We start from the raw sequence: 17,124 nt of genomic DNA on the forward strand, positions 1-17,124 counted from the left end.
TATCCATAGATTATTTCTAACCGGAAATTTTGATAGTACTCCATTAATAACTTTGTGGTATTAGACTTTAAATGAAAAGTTAAAAACAATGATTTTCACAAGGAAGACATCAAATTAGGCTGAGATTTAATTTTAGTGTCACGGAGCGTGATGATTCATATACAAAATTAAACCTTAAACAAATGGGGTGAATTTGTTTCACAAATAGTAAATAAAAATGTGTTCTATAATAATTAGTGGTCAAAACATTAGCTTCTTATGCAGTTAGATGGGGAAATAATGAAATCACCAAAAAAAGAATATATATACATTGAGGAATGGAAATTAATTCCTCCCACATAATCGGGGATATTATGCTTTTGACAAAAATATGTTTCCGGAAAAAAAATCGCCGTGGGCAGATTTAGCCCTCCTATGCACCACCTCCTTTACAATTATTAAAATTAATCCTATACTTGACTGACTGTAAGATGGACATAAACGGCCGCATGTGACACAGGGACTTGGGGAGAACTGAAATACCAAATAACATGACCTGTTATTTAAAACGGGCAAATCAGCGCGGCTCGGTATCATAGCTCGCCAATACCTCCTTTCAGTCTAGAAAGTGAGACCGGGTCAAAGGTTAATCTCAAATGCCCAAAAACCCGGCCCTCCGGAAATCTATATCGGGTGTACCCATTGACCACATGCACTGGTGTACCCGTCATGGAGTGGCCACAACACTCGCCCACGGTAATCGAAGGTCAAGTGGATTCCTCCGGATTACAAAACCAATGAGTGAATCATAACTGTACCCCATATGGCTTCACAGGTGGTACGAAAAAACTGATATGGACGGAATACCTTTATCCCTGTGTCTCCCCGAGATCCCCGATTATCGATTCTACTTTAAAATAAATAATGATAGAAATATATCTGAATACGATTATGCGACAAAATACACTGGATGAAATTGATATTATATTATATTGATATATATACAAAATTATGACGTAATGTTTTTCACATCATAAAAACGATTAAAGTTCAACGACCAAACAGAAAATGAAAGTAGTGTCTGTCAAACATAGACTTGTAAAATCAGCTTTGACTATATAGCCAGGCCTGCTCGTGTTATATCATAGTCACAACCACCACCACCACATGTGTAACACACTGAGCTAAGCCACCACACTGGCAAACATTTTATTTAAGCTGAACTACTATTTTAATAGATTTTAAAAGTTTAATACTGTCCACAACTTTGTTTGATATAGATCTATATCAACCAACTTCCGGGTAGAGTCCAAGACCAATACTTCTTTAGTCCAAGAAAGATTCGCCTTTACATGATGTAGATGACCACATTCCTCTCCTACAAGGGCACTGTCCACTGCAAATGCAAAGAACTCCACAGCAGTATGTGTTACAGTTAAAAATTATGGCAAGTCAAACAAGGGAGGGTGGGAGGGTTTTCAAATAATATGCGACTGTTTCAAAACCACACCAGGAATTTCGGATAGCTGAAACTGATGGCTCTGACGTCACAAAACACTGGTGACGCGACAAAACCGACAGCGGGCGCCCCGAAACTGCTGACGTCATACATAGTGATGACGTGGTAAACCAAAACCCATTTCCCGCACAAGCTTAACAGAGTAGTTTCCCTTTGATTAAGGGGGATTATTTGGCGAGTTGCAAATAATTGAAATTAATGCAAAGATGAAACAGAGACTGACTAAAATATTAAATTATCATTTATTGTAACATGTATTAAATTTACAATTATCAAAATTAATCCTACACTTGACTGACTATAAGATGGACATAAACAGCCGCATGTGACACAGGGACTCGGGGAGAACTGAAGTACCAAATAACATGACCTGTTATTCAAAACGGGCAAATCAGCGCGGCTCGGTATCATAGCTCGCCAATACCTCCATTCAGTCTAGAAAGTGAGACAGGGCCAAAGGTTAATCTCAAATGCCCAAAAACCCGGCCCTCCGGAAATCTATATCGGGTGTACCGATTGACCACATGCACTGGACGGAATACCTTTATCCCTGTGTCTCCCCGAGGCCTGTCGCCACAGAGAGTGATATATAGAACTCTCACCCAACACTTGCGGCACTGTCAAGTTGACCCCCCCCCCCCCCCCCCCGGATTTGTCTATACGGGTGGAAATTCAACGTTATCACTAGCAATAAATGACTCAAAAGCTGCCTGAAGGGTGTTCAAAAACACAGCATTGCCCATCCTGCTTAAATGGACACCATCATTTCGAAACAAACTTTATTCCTTACTCGTAATGTTTGGGTGACGGATCACTCATCCACCCTCGTTTCACAAGACAACGGATAGTACTGTTTGTACGCTTTCTAGCGTGATCTATCTTAACAGGGTTACGTGCCCAATGCTAGTACAGACGAGGCAGTATGTCTGACCAAACTATAGTGGTCTGGGGTATAAGCACCCTCAGCCTCAATATTGAGCAAGTCATCATGTTGATCAGTTCCTTATTTGGGACGGATACCAAATCATTTGCACCCAAATGTATAAACAGGTACGCAGGGGGTGGTTGGGTTTTCAAAAGATAATCATTAACCCCATCAAATCGTTTCCAATGACGTCCACCTTGACCGTACCATAAAAAACTCATATTCAGTCTCTGGAGACCAAGGTTGAGACCCCCAGCTCTATCCTTAGCACCTGTCCTGGCCCAGTATACAAAAGAGGAGCCCCACCATCCCGGTAACTATTCTTTGATTACCTAAAGTAACACAAATTAGGAGAAAATACAACGTTCAAAATTGACAATATATAAAATACTCACAATTAGCAATGTTTTAAACCGTAGGCATAGTTTTTGAATTCACAAAATATCGTGGACCGGGAGTCGAATTTACCTGCTATATACCCCAGATTTCCAGCGACCCCATGATTTGATAGTGTCATCGGGTACCACCCCCCCCCCCCCCCCCCCCCCTTTTAGCTGCTTCCGTAGCTGCTCCTATGCAAAAACTGTGGGACCTATACCAAGGACCTTCAAATTGGCAAAAATTGACCGCTTTCTTCAGGACTACACTGAACTGATAACGGGTCAAAGGATAACCCCCATAATGGAGAAACAGTTGATTGTTTGTAGCGGAAGCAGGTCTGTGCTTCAAGTATTGATATAAAGAAACCACTGGGCATAACAACGGGTTCCTCGACTTTCTCAGAATAAGAACACAGGTTATCCCCCTTTGATCAGTCTTTGAAGACATAATACGTAGTCGTAGTTGACAGGGGGTAGGGGGATTACCATTTGTTTCTACATGTAAATCGTGTACTCTTATTGCTCGTTTGGATGTGCTCGATTTACTCGGGATTGTAAATTCCCCGACACGCAGGAAAGCAAACAAGAGGCCCAAAGGGCCTTAACGGTCACCTGAGATTTGAAATACTTCGGCCAACTAAATTGACCCTTTTTGGCCCCACCCATCAGTCCTAATGGGGTCAGTCTCTGAAGAGTATTTGATTCTAACATATAGTAGATAAGAAAATTTTTGAAATTTCAGTCAATTTGACCCTTTTTGGCCCCGCCCACCAGCCCCTGGGGGTCAACCAGGGCCAACATGTACATAACATCAAACTGTAATCCCATGCTGATAATTTGAACCAAGTTAGAATGAATTCCAATACAAATCCAACAAATAATAGTAAAAAATGTGATTTCCCTATATAAACTATAGTAAAGTTTACCCCCTACCCAGGGGCAAACGTGAGACCCCAGGGTCATGAAATTCACAATTTTGGTAAAGCACCTGAAGAGCCTTCCATCTATGAAGAGTCCTTTAGTTGAGCGTTCGCCCCCGTGAGGAAGGCTTTGGGTTCTGTCCCCTGGCCGAGACATACCAAAGTCTTTAAAAATGGTAGTTGCTGCTCCTGCTTAGCGCTCAGCATACACGGAGTGGGACGACTGGTTCGCCCGTTGTCAGTATAATGTGACCGGGTGGGGTGTGCTGCTGGATGTCTTCGGCAGTATGCTTCAGTGAGGTAGCACTATAAATCGGCAAAAGTTCCGGCCTATCACAAGGAGACTTAACACGAACATACCGCAGCCTCCCAAAACACACATACGCATTCACTACACGCATGCATGTCGCACGCACGGGAGGCCGTCCTTAAATGACCTTAGCTGTTAATAGGACGTTAAACAAAATAAACCAAACCAAACCAAATCTATGAAGAGTATTTGATTCTACCTTATCTGAGAGTAGAGAAGCTTTTTGAAATTTCAGTCAATTTGACCCTTTTTGGCCCCGCCCACCAGCCCCTGGGGGTCAACCAGGGCCAACATGTACATACCATCAAACTGTCATCCTATGCTGATAATTTGAACCAAGTTAGAATGAATTCCAATAGAAATTTAACAAATAATAGTCAAAAATGTGATTTCCCTATATAAACTATAGTAAAGTTTACCCCCTCCCCAGGGGCAAACGTGAGACCCCAGGGTCATGAAATTCACAATTTTGGTAAAGCACCTGAAGAGCCTTCCATCTATGAAGAGTATTTTATTCTAACATATATGAGAGTAGAGAAGAAGATTTTTGAAATTTCAGTCAATTTGATCCTTTTTGGCCCCGCCCACCAGCCCCTGGGGGTCAACCAGGGCCAACATGTACATACCATCAAACTGTCATCCTATGCTGATAATTTGAACCAAGTTAGAATGAATTCCAATAGAAATCAAACAAATAATAGTCAAAAATGTGATTTCACTATATAAACTATAGTAAAGTTTACCCCCTCCCCAGGGGCAAACATGAGACCCCAGGGACATGAAATTCACAAATTTGGTAAAGCACCTTAAGACCCTTCCATCTATGAAGAGTATTTGATTCTACCATATCTGAGAGTAGAGAAGAAGCTTTTTGAAATTTCAGTCAATTTGACCCTTTTTGGCCCCGCCTACCAGCCCCTGGGGGTCAACCAGGGCCAACATGTACATACCATCAAACTGTCATCCCATGCTGATAATTTGATACACGTTAGAAGGAATTCCAATAGAAATCCAACAAATAATAGTCAAAAATGTGATTTCCCTATATAAACTATGGTAAAGTTTACCCCCTCCCCAGGGGCAAACGTGAGACCCCAGGGTCATGAAATTCACAATTTTGGTAAAGCACCTTAAGACCCTTCCATCTATGAAGAGTCCTTTAGTTGAGCGTTCGCCCCCGTGAGGAAGGCTTTGGGTTCTGTCCCCTGGCCGAGACATACCAAAGTCTTTAAAAATGGTAGTTGCTGCTCCTGCTTAGCGCTCAGCATACACGGAGTGGGACGACTGGTTCGCCCGTTGTCAGTATAATGTGACCGGGTGGGGTGTGCTGCTGGATGTCTTCGGCAGTATGCTTCAGTGAGGTAGCACTATAAATCGGCAAAAGTTCCGGCCTATCACAAGGAGACTTAACACGAACATACCGCAGCCTCCCAAAACACACATACGCATTCACTACACGCATGCATGTCGCACGCACGGGAGGCCGTCCTTAAATGACCTTAGCTGTTAATAGGACGTTAAACAAAATAAACCAAACCAAACCAAATCTATGAAGAGTATTTGATTCTACCTTATCTGAGAGTAGAGAAGCTTTTTGAAATTTCAGTCAATTTGACCCTTTTTGGCCCCGCCCACCAGCCCCTGGGGGTCAACCAGGGCCAACATGTACATACCATCAAACTGTCATCCCATGCTGATAATTTGATACACGTTAGAATGAATTCCAATAGAAATTTAACAAATAATAGTCAAAAATGTGATTTCCCTATATAAACTATAGTAAAGTTTACCCCCTCCCCAGGGGCAAACGTGAGACCCCAGGGTCATGAAATTCACAATTTTGGTAAAGCACCTTAAGACCCTTCCATCTATGAAGAGTATTTGATTCTACCATATCTGAGAGTAGAGAAGAAGCTTTTTGAAATTTCAGTCAATTTGACCCTTTTTGGCCCCGCCCACCAGCCCCTGGGGGTCAACCAGGGCCAACATGTACATACCATCAAACTGTCATCCCATGCTGATAATTTGATACACGTTAGAATGAAATCCAATAGAAATCCAACAAATAATAGTCAAAAATGTGATTTCCCTATATAAACTATAGTAAAGTTTACACCCTACCCAGGGGCAAACGTGAGACCCCAGGGTCATGCAATTCACAATTTTGGTAAAGCACCACAAGACCCTTTCATCTATAAAGAGTAATTGTTTCTACTATATCTACCATATATTTTGGTTGACCTTCAGCCATAGAAACTTTCAGCCAAATTTCATTGAATTTTGTTAAGTGGTTTTGGAGAAGAAGTCGAAAATGTAAAAAGTTTACGGACGCACGACGGATGACGCACGACGGACGGTCAAAAGGCGATTAGAATAGGTCACTTGAGACTTCGTCTCAGGTGACCTAAAAATGCGAGCTGAAATGCTGAATTAAAAAGTAAGGTCTCAAAATGAGAGGAGCAAATGTGGGGGAGTGCTGCTAACAATTTCTCAAGGACAGGTAGAGTGATGGGGGCCCTGATGTCTGGTTTGGTTTGGTTTGGCTTATTTTGTTTAACGTCCTATTATACTCCTTATATGCTGAGCGCTAAGCAGGAGCAGCAACTACCATTTTAAAGACTCTGGTATGTCTCGGCCAGGGGACAGAACCCAAAGCCTTCCTCAGAGGGGCGAACGTTCAACGAAAGGCCAAAAGTGAGGCATTGTCAAGGGAGACATTAGGAAGAAGAAAGTTGTTAAGAAAGAAGAGAAAAGGTAAGATCCCAAATTTAGTCGCCTCTTACGATCATGCAATGGGGGCAGCAGGTACAATTCTTACGCCCTACCTATAGGGCAATGATGTCTGGTCTCCGCCCCTCCCGGCGGAGGCCTTCTAATACTTTAGAGATAATAAAACATCTTGTGGTATCTGTAACTTCTTTGATCTGATGCACAAAGTTTAAGCCCATAACATAAGTCGTTATTGTGGAAGCTGCCAATGCGTTAAAAGATAAAAATGCGATAAAGGATGATAAGTGTTCAACTGGTGCGGGCCAAATATGTGGAAGCGCATATTTAATTCTAAAAGAATAAAACTTTATCTGAGCTGTCCTATATGTGTCCCAAGTGTGACTTGCCAAAGGTTTTTGTAACAAATGTTCTGCCCTTGAGGTTAGATCTGCCATATCTGGGGAGGAAGGGGAACCGGCAGCGGTGACGCTCCTGGAGCTAGTGTCCTAAATTTCTCCCACTGACAACGAGAAATTGCATCAGCGATTGTATTACTTTTCCCTGGAATGTGCTTTGCCTTAATATAAATATTAAATTTAAGCATAAGCAAAACTAAGCGTCGAACCAGTTTCATTACCTGGGGGCATTTAGCCGTGTTCTTATTAATAATACACACCAGTCTCATTGTCAATATGAAACAAAACCTTCCGGTTACTCAGTTCCCCACCCCATATAGTCAGAGCCACAACCACAGGGAACAATTCCAGGAATGTGATATTTTTAAAAATAACACTCCAGGCTTTTGGCCATGATCCATATCCCCACTGACCGCGGAAATAAATCCCGAATCCCCTTTCTTTACCACCAGCACTGTCAGTACAAAATTCTAGCGCTTCATTGTCAGTCCAGAATGGTTCAGAAATTACTGTGACCCCATTATAATTTTACAAGTGACGTGTCTTTCGCGACAATCCAGTGAATAACAGTTTCAAACAGTGAGCAACTAATCGATGTTAACATTTATCAAAATAAAATTTTGAATTTATTTGAAAACCGAGGACGTCAAAATCCCAAGGAAAAATTGGCAACAATTTAAAGCGGATTTAATATCAGATTTCCCCAAAAGGGCCCCTCTCCCAAGCCGCTGAATCATCAGGGACGCATCATCAATGGAGGAATACTTGACCGAACATTTGCTAGGATCTATATAATCATTAACAGAGTTATCTACAGGGTAAGATAAGTTATGGATCATTCTAACCCCTCCTGACTTTTGGGGACTAATCCTAATGATGAGATCCTAAGTGTGGGAAGAGGTCTGGATAGAAATGGACCAGCTACTCTACCTGCGCTAATTTCGGATTTAACCTTTTTCAATCATTCCTCAGGTGCACGTTTTGCACTTAGGCTATTAGGGGCAACGGTTGGCAACCGAGGACCCTCATATTCGAGAGGAAACCCTTCAGAAAAACCCATAATTAATTCCCTGGCTATAACTGGGTCATGATATGAATTTAAATACATAGATAAAACATCTACCTTGATTGGCGTTTTTCCCATGGAATAAAGACTAGGACTTGTAACTGGGCTCACAGAAATATCCATGTTAGTTTTGTTTTGACCGACATTTGAAGTGTGGGTGTGGTCCCCCACACCCGGTGCACGCGTGTGCGAATCTATAGTTTGGGAAGTCACGTTCCTTTGTTGAACTTGAAACAAGTCTTGGGGTTTTGCTGACGAAAATAATTTGCCTCTTGGTTAGACGATTGGACAATTGTGTTTTGTTGGGAGTGAGTTCTAGACGAGTATTTACTGACGTTATGACCACTGTGTACGCCGTTGCTAAGTAACATCAATTCCGTATCCACAAACCCCCAAGAAGACTAAGGAAATCTGGCCTTTTTTAATGATATTGTTCGTCTTAAGCCCACTAGGTCGCCCCTGTGCGACTCGCTAACAACCTAACATCACGCATGTATTTTAACATTTCCTGGGCTTTTTGGGACATAATACTCGTGTAAATCATGAAGGCCGAAGTCCAGAAATGGATATTTAGTTTAGTCTGACCCTTAGACCGACGTTCAACTACGAGTTTCCCATTTCTGAAGAGCCCCACAATCCAGTCCCACCTCCAAGTCCCTAGCCGATTTATTAAGAAGGCTCAGATCTAAAAACTTACCCTCCCATATTTGCTGCTTCAATTTTGAAGGCACATGTACACCAATATCGTCTATTAAACTTGGGACCGGGGTTGGACCCATGTCACCACCCATGCAAACGTGATTTGCGTTTGTGTTCGCCCTAATAAAACCCTCATGCTCACCCTGTCTCGCTGTACTGGCTACATCTGTGTTCTGCTCCACACGGCTTGGAATTCCGTGGTTCACAGTAGGTCAAGAACAGAAGTCGTCAAGGTCTACGACAGGGAGGCATCCTTGGTTCAACTCTCTTTGATTTTGTTCGAAATCCTGGTCATTGCCATTTCCAGACACCGTCACGTTAATATTCCCATGGCCATCGTTCATGTCGTTAGCACTCGCAACGTCAGCAAAACGTTTTGGTTTACTGCTTAACCTTTTTGGACCTTGCCCAAGGCCCCCGAGCTGATGTCCCGCCTCTTTTAGCCCACCATCATCAGATGGTGGGCTTGATGATGGTGGGCTATTCAAATCGCCTTGCGTCCGTGGTCCGTCCGTCCGTCCGTAAACAATTCTTATTATCGCTATTTCTGAGAAAGTACTTAAGGGATCTTTCTCAAATTCCATATGTAGGTTTCCCTTGGTGCTTAGTTATGCATACTGCATTTTGGGACGGATCGGATAACAACATGGCCGACAGGCAGCCATCTTTGATTTTGACAATTGAAGTTTGTTATCGTTATTTCTCAGAAAGAACTGAAGGGATCTTTCTCAATTTTCATATGTAGGTTCTCCTTGGTCCGTCGTATTGCATTTTGGGACCAATCTGAATACATTGTCGACATTCAACCATTATCGCTAAATCTCAATTTTCATATATAAGTTTCCCTTGTTTATAAAGCACTGGAGGGATGTTTTCTCAATTTATACAGATTAGTAAGAGGAAGGGAAAAAAAGAGAAAATATCAATCTGACATGGAACCTATGAAGATCATTCAATGGTGGGCGTGACGATCCCTCTGGGATCTCTTGTTTTCGGTCTCGTATCCTTTCCCATCCTTGGAAAGTCCAATTTTTTCAAATAATATGCGACTGTTTCAAAACCATACCAGGAATGTCGGAACGCTGAAACTGATGGCTATGACATCACAAAACACTGGTGACGCGACAAAACCGACAGCGGGCGCCCCGAAACTGCTGACGTCATACATAGTGATGACGTGGTAAACCAAAACCCATTTCCCGCACAAGCTTAACAGAGTAGTTTCCCTTTGATTAAGGGGGATTATTTGGCGAGTTGCAAATAATCGAAATTATTAGAACATTATGAGATTGTATCATATACACTATGTGTTGGTTAAGATTCGAATTCCCTGTAGTAGATACGTATGTGTATACATTGCGTTCCAGGTATTCATATCTTATAGCCGACTTTTCACTTTGCTCACGTGAAGGTATCGGGCATCACTAGGCCATTGCAACATTCATTTTAAGAACGTCGATGTGGCGCAGCGGTATAAGCTGCGGATATTTCTGGCTAGGCTATGGAGTGCCTTAGATCGTGAGTTCAAGGCCCGACCAAGGTTTTGGTTTGGCTTACCCGGAGAAAAACCACCGAGATACGGTCAGTACCAAGAAACTGCCCCACGTGGGTTTCGAACTCGCAACCCAGAGGTTGGGGGCTTGTGATAAAAAGTGTCGTGACACCTTAACCACTCGGCCACCGCGAACACCAGGGCACGAATCTTAAAGTTACCTTCCTCCGTCATTTGTATATATAATAATACATACCATTATGTTTGATGATGTGAATACCTGGATCGCCACTGCCCTGCAGGTAGGGCGTAAGAATTGTACCTGCTGCCCCCATAGCATGATAGTAAGAGGCGACTAAACTTGGGATCTTATCTGTTCTCTTCTTCTGCGAGGAAGTTTTTGGGTTCTGTAACCTAGCCGAGACATACCTTTAAACATGGTAGTTGCTACTCCTGCTTAGCGCTCAGCATATTTGACGACTGGTTCGCCCGTTGTCAGTATAATGTGACCAGGTGGGGTGTGCTGCTGGGTGTCTTCGGCAGTATGCTTAAGTGAGGTAGAACTATAAATTGGCAAAAGTTCCGGCCTATCACAAGGAGACTTAACACGAACATACCGCAGCCCCCCAAAACGCACATACGCACTCACCACACGCATGCATGTCGCACGCATGGGAGGCCGTCCTTTAATGACCTTAGCTGTTAATAGGACGTTAAACAAAATAAACCAAACCAAACCAAACCTTTTATCTATTTCCTTATAAGATGTGACGTAAGACGTGTTTGCTGCTTATTGATACGCCCGCTGGTTCCACTGTCATCATCCTAGTTTAAGAATGAGGCTACTTGACCTAGATTTGTTGTCAATGAAGAAGACGTTTATTCCTCCAGAGCACGTTCTCTTATTGTCATTGTAATTTTTAGCTCACCTGGTTCGAAGGATCAAGGTGAGCTTATGCCATACCGTTGCGTCCGTCGTCCGTCCGTCCGTCAACAATTGACTTCTTCTTCATAACCACACATCAGAATTTGACCAAATTTGGTCAGAAGCATCCCTATGAATAGGGGACTCAGAATTGTATAAATGATGGGGCTGACTCCCTGGGTGCCTCTGGGGCGGGGCCAAAAGGGGTCATTTTTGCGCTATTGATATAAACGACTTCTTCTCTGAAACCAAGCAATGGCTATCACTCATATTTGCCTGGTAGCATCACTATGGGGTGGGGATTCAAAATTGTACAAATGATGGGGCTGACCCCCAGGGGCCTGAGGGGCGGGGCCAAATATGGTCAATCTGGCTATATTGATATAAACGACTTCTCTGAAACCAAGCAATGGCTATCGCTCATATTTGCCTGGTAGCATCATTATGGGATGGGGATTCAAAATTGTACAAATGATGGGGCTGACCCCCAAGGGGCCTGAGGGGTGGGGCCGAATGTGGTTAATTTGGCTATATTGATATAAACGACTTCTCTGAAACCGAGCAATGCCTATCACTCATATTTGCCTGGTAGCATCACTATGGGGTTGGGATTTAAAATTGTAAAAAAAAGTTGGGACTGACCCCCAGGGGCCTGAGAGGCGGGGCCAAATGTGGTCAATCGGCCTATATTCATATAATTGACTTCTTCTCTGGAACCAAAAAATTGATATATCTCATATTTTACTGGTAGCATCACCTTGGGGTAGGAATTTGAAATTGTACAAATGAAGGGGCTGACCCCCTAGGGTCTGAGAGGCGGGGCCAAAAGGGGTCAGTTTTACAGAATTGATATAAACGACTTCTGCTCTGAAACTAAGCAATGGATATCACTCATATTTACCTGGTAGCATCCCTATGGGGTGGGGATTAAAAATTGTACAAATGATGGAGCTGACCCCCCGGGGGCCTGAGGGGCGGGGCCAAATGTGGTCAATTTGGCTGCATTGATATGAACAACTTCTCTGAAAATAAGCAAGAGATATCGCTCATATTTGCCTGGTAGCATCCTTTTAGGTATGGATTCAAAATATTATAAAGGAAGGAACTGACCCCCACTCCCCCGGGGTGCAGAAGGCGGGGTCAAAAGGGGTCAATTGGTTTAAACAACTTCTTTTCTGAAACTAAGCAATGGATATCACTCACATTTGTGTGGTAGCATCCCTATGGGGTTGTGACAAAAGTCAATTTTATTTCATGGATTAATGCATTTTTTTTACATCAAATCCTCACGTACCCATATAAAATGCCTATGATATATTGACATAGCAATACCAGTGACAAATATACTTAATCATCATTCTTGTTTCATATCTCATGAAATCCAGGTGAGCGATACAGGCCCTCTGGGCCTCTTGTTTAATGGTCTCCATGCAAATCTATATTGATGTTCATATTTTGCCCTCTTTTTGTCGATTCGGAGTTGTATTTATGCTTTCGTTATCGTGTCGGTAGTTTTTCTTCCTTGGAAGCAACTACTAGCGTATCACTGACTAGTCATTGAAGGACGAAACAACTATATGATACATTTTACAATCCTTTCAGCACATGGCATGTATGTTTTTATGTGCTTTGTAAGTTTGTATGTTTTCAAATTGGTGCCATTTTATCAAAATCTGCTTCACGTTATACACGCCTTCGCGCTGGCTGTTGTGGCTATCCATACTGTTCTGGTCCACGCATAAATAGCAACGAGTCATATGTATTCACTGGTAATTATGCTTGTGCACGTAATATTGATAACTGCACTATGACTAATGTGTCGAGTTTATTATTAATTTATTTGTCCCTTGAGCTTATTTTTTTCTATTGTAGTAACTGTTGATCCTATATATAATCAGTTTTTTTCGATTTAAATTATATTTGTGTCCACCGCCACGTCAAGCTAAAACAACAAACTCATTTAAAAACAAGAGGCCCATGGGGCCTGTATCGCTCACCTGGTTGGATTTGACCAAATGTCAAAATAATATTCATGTTCAAAGAATGCTATATATGGTTATAGTGTGGGGATCCCAACTGCTTTAAAGAAATAATGAAGTCCAGACTCTCCTCTGAGTTTACAACATGCATTTATAACTTTACGACTAGTAGCGATTTAAAGGAATTACCTCTATTTCTGGGGCCGCGGTGGCCGAGTGGTTAAGGTTTCCCGACACTTTAACACTAGCCCTCCACTTCTGGGTTGCCAGTTCGAAACCTACGTGGGGCAGTTGCCAGGTACTGACCGTAGGCCGGTGGTTTTTCTCCGGGTACTCCGGCTTTCCTCCACCTCCAAAACCTGGCACGTCCTTAAATGACCCTGGCTGTTAATAGGACTTTAAATAAAAACAAACCAAACTGTTCCCCTTCCCACAAGAATGTTTCTGACCAAATTGGGTTCAAATCCATTCATAACTTTATGACTAGTAGCGATTTGAAGGAATTACCTGTATTTCCCCATTAGGTTTGGTTTGGTTTATTTTGTTTAACGTCCTATTAACATCTAAGGTCATTTAAGGACGGCCTCCCGTGCGTGCGACATGCATGCGTGAGGTGAGTGCGTATGTGTGTTTTGGGAGGCTGCGGTATGTTCGTGTTAAGTCTCCTTGTGATAGGCCGGAACTTTTGCCGATTTATAGTGCTACCTCACTGAAGCATACTGCCGAAGACACCCAGCAGCACACCCCACCCGGTCACATACTGACAACGGGCGAACCAGTCGTCCCACTTCTTGTATGCTGAGCGCTAAGCAGAAGCAGCAACTACCATTTTTAAAGACTCTGGTATGTCTCGGCCAGGGGACAGAACCCAAAGCCTTCCTCACAGGGGCGAACGCTCAACTAAAGGCCAAAAGTGAGGCAGTGTCAGGGGAGACGTTAGGAAGAAAGTTGTAAAGAAAGAGAAAAGATAAGATCCCAAATTTAGTCGCCTCTTACGATCATGCAATTGGGGCAGCAGGTACAATTCTTGCTGCCCTATTAGGCCCCGCCCCTTTGGCCCCTTGGGGGTCAGAGTCACCATTTATGCAAAATCTGTTCCCCTTCCCCAAATGATGTTTCTGACCAAATTGGGTTCAAATCCTTTCATAACTTTATGACTAGTAGCGATTTAAAGGAATTACCTCTAATTCCCCTATGGGCCCCGCCCCTTTGGCCCCTTGGGATTCAGAGTCACCATTTATGCAAAATCTGTTCCCCTTCCCCAATGATGTTTCGGACCAAATTGGGTTCAAATCCTTTCATAACTTTATGACTAGTAGCGATTAAAAGGAATTGCCTCAATTTCCCCTATTGGGCCCCGCCCCTTTGGTCCCTTGGGGGTCAGAGTCACCATTTATGCAAAATCTGATCCCCTTCCGCCAAGGATGTTTCTGACCAAATTTGGTCAAAATCCAATAAGAACTTTTTGACAAGTAGCGATTTGAAGCAAATGTTGACGGACGGACGACGGACGCCACACCATGGCATAAACTCACCGGACCTTCGGTACCTTCGATCCAGGTGAGCTAAAAATCCTTGGTTATGGGTTTCAAAAGAGGGCGTCCTAAGATTTAAATGATGATGTTTTTACTTACGGAAAGTACTGAAACTTGCGCTAATTTAATCAACCAAAAGTGAAATGAGTTGACGAGTTACGTCTAGGTAAAGCTTAACGTCAAATACTGTATGATTTTTGTATATTTAAGTTCCTACCAGGATATCGCATGAATCTGATGTTAAAGTTTTGACAAAAGTATTTTTAAAGGACGGGTATTTTCATAGTATATGTACGACTTTCAGATATCAGATACATGAAAGTTTAGACCATCTGCAGGCCCTAATGACATTTTCTATGTTTAAGTATGTAATGATAAAAGTGCCTTCGTGTATTGTTAATGCTATCTGTATAAATGTCACATGAACCTTTGTAAACACCGAGAACAAATTACATCTTTGTCCGCATAATTAGTTTGATAATTTGATAATCGCATCTCCTAATAAACGACAATATTTTCAGGCACAACATACGTCTAAATCAATTAATCTAATGCAGTCTGTAAACATTAATGTGCATAAAACTTGTTCTGAGAAAGCAGCATGGAACCAAAAGTTTGTTTCGTAATGCCCTCTATCTTTTAAAATAGAGTGAAGTCAAATAGCTTGGAGATGATGTCATCGCACCAAACCGCGAGATAGGAGCAACAATTGTCACGTTGTGCAAATTAGCGTCCTATCAACAGGTATGGTCATTTAAGGCGTGTAGTTTGGTTTCGTTTTAGAGGGGAGGGGAGGGGGGGCTGCCAACAGGACACCTCACCCTATCACATTATACTGACAACAAGGCGTTCTACTTAAGGGGAAATATTGTTCTTTAACGTTAAAATGCATAGTTGTATAATGATACAACCGGCCAAAAAATATGTTGCCAATTACAAATCGCAAAGAACTATTTTTTATGTTGCAACAAATTTTCATAATTGTCTTTCTTCTATTGACTGCAGGCTATACGATTGAAATAATAATAATAAAAAAAGCCTTCGGCCCGATACCTGACAAAATAATTCAAAATCAAAACCTAAACTGTGGGTTACATAACATCTGTCAAATCCAAAGTAATCTAATCTGTTACAGATACAAAAAAACTACAACAATCAAATTTTTAATAATCAAACAAATGCAAAAAAAATCACAAGAGAACCTCAAATAGTTTATTAACACCAATCAGATGAAGCGGCAATGACAGGTAACTGCGACAGATCTCGAAAACTAACGGGGGATTCCCTGTTAGTGTACTTGATCTTAAAATTCATCACGGAGCGTTATAACTGCAGATTTTAATTTATATTTTTTTCGGTTTGTGACGGGAATCTAAACGAGCGGGCTATAGCAGGAGATTAAGGTTTCCCTTCGTAATTAATGATCATGTTGTATTTGGATATCCAAACTCCGGAGAAACCATCTAGTGCAAGTGTCGCCAAAATCAGTAGCATCTTACGACATGAATAGTCTAGCTATGCACGACGGGAGAGTTCAAAATCGGTAAAACGGGCGCACAAAGTATGATATAGTTGGCAAGAGGCCTTATCCCACTGATAAACATAGTTTTCTGTAGTTTTAGCATGAATACTGGTAGTTGACAATAATTAAAATTGTTTTGTGTTAATTAAGAAGGCTTACCGTCAACAATTTTGTAAAAATAAACCTTTATATTTTGACAGCACGGCACCACAATCTTGGCAAACATTCAAATATATATTATATGATTTTGCTAGTTATGTGAAGTCGATCCATAATATACACTTTTTTGTATTTTTTTTAAACCTCTCTTACACAAAACAACCTCAATAATGACTTCCCATGTAGACAGAGCGCATTTATCTAGCAAGCGAGAGATGTGCACGAACATGTATTTACCTAAGTCTATGATTTGAGTCATTGCCTTAATTATGTCCGATACACAAAAGAAGTATTTTCTCTCTCTCACATCTCGCCATATTGGATAGAGTTTGTCTATTCAAGAAAGAAATTCACGCGATCGTTGTAAGCCTTGGTCAAGGGGAGGTTACTCTGACAGTCTTCTGTTTCTAATTACATACATCATCTGACATAGATCTGTAGTCGTAATGTCAACTATCAACAATCAAGGTTTAAACAGTTGGAAGTTAAAACATTCATATTGGACCAGAACAATCCAATGGCATGCAGTGTGTTGAAGAAGACTGCTTCATCGATATGTAATATTGTTTAAGGAATTTCTGTCTGAAAG

Source organism: Pecten maximus, chromosome 11 (assembly GCF_902652985.1).
Source record: "Pecten maximus chromosome 11, xPecMax1.1, whole genome shotgun sequence".
Classification (NCBI taxonomy): domain Eukaryota; kingdom Metazoa; phylum Mollusca; class Bivalvia; order Pectinida; family Pectinidae; genus Pecten; species Pecten maximus.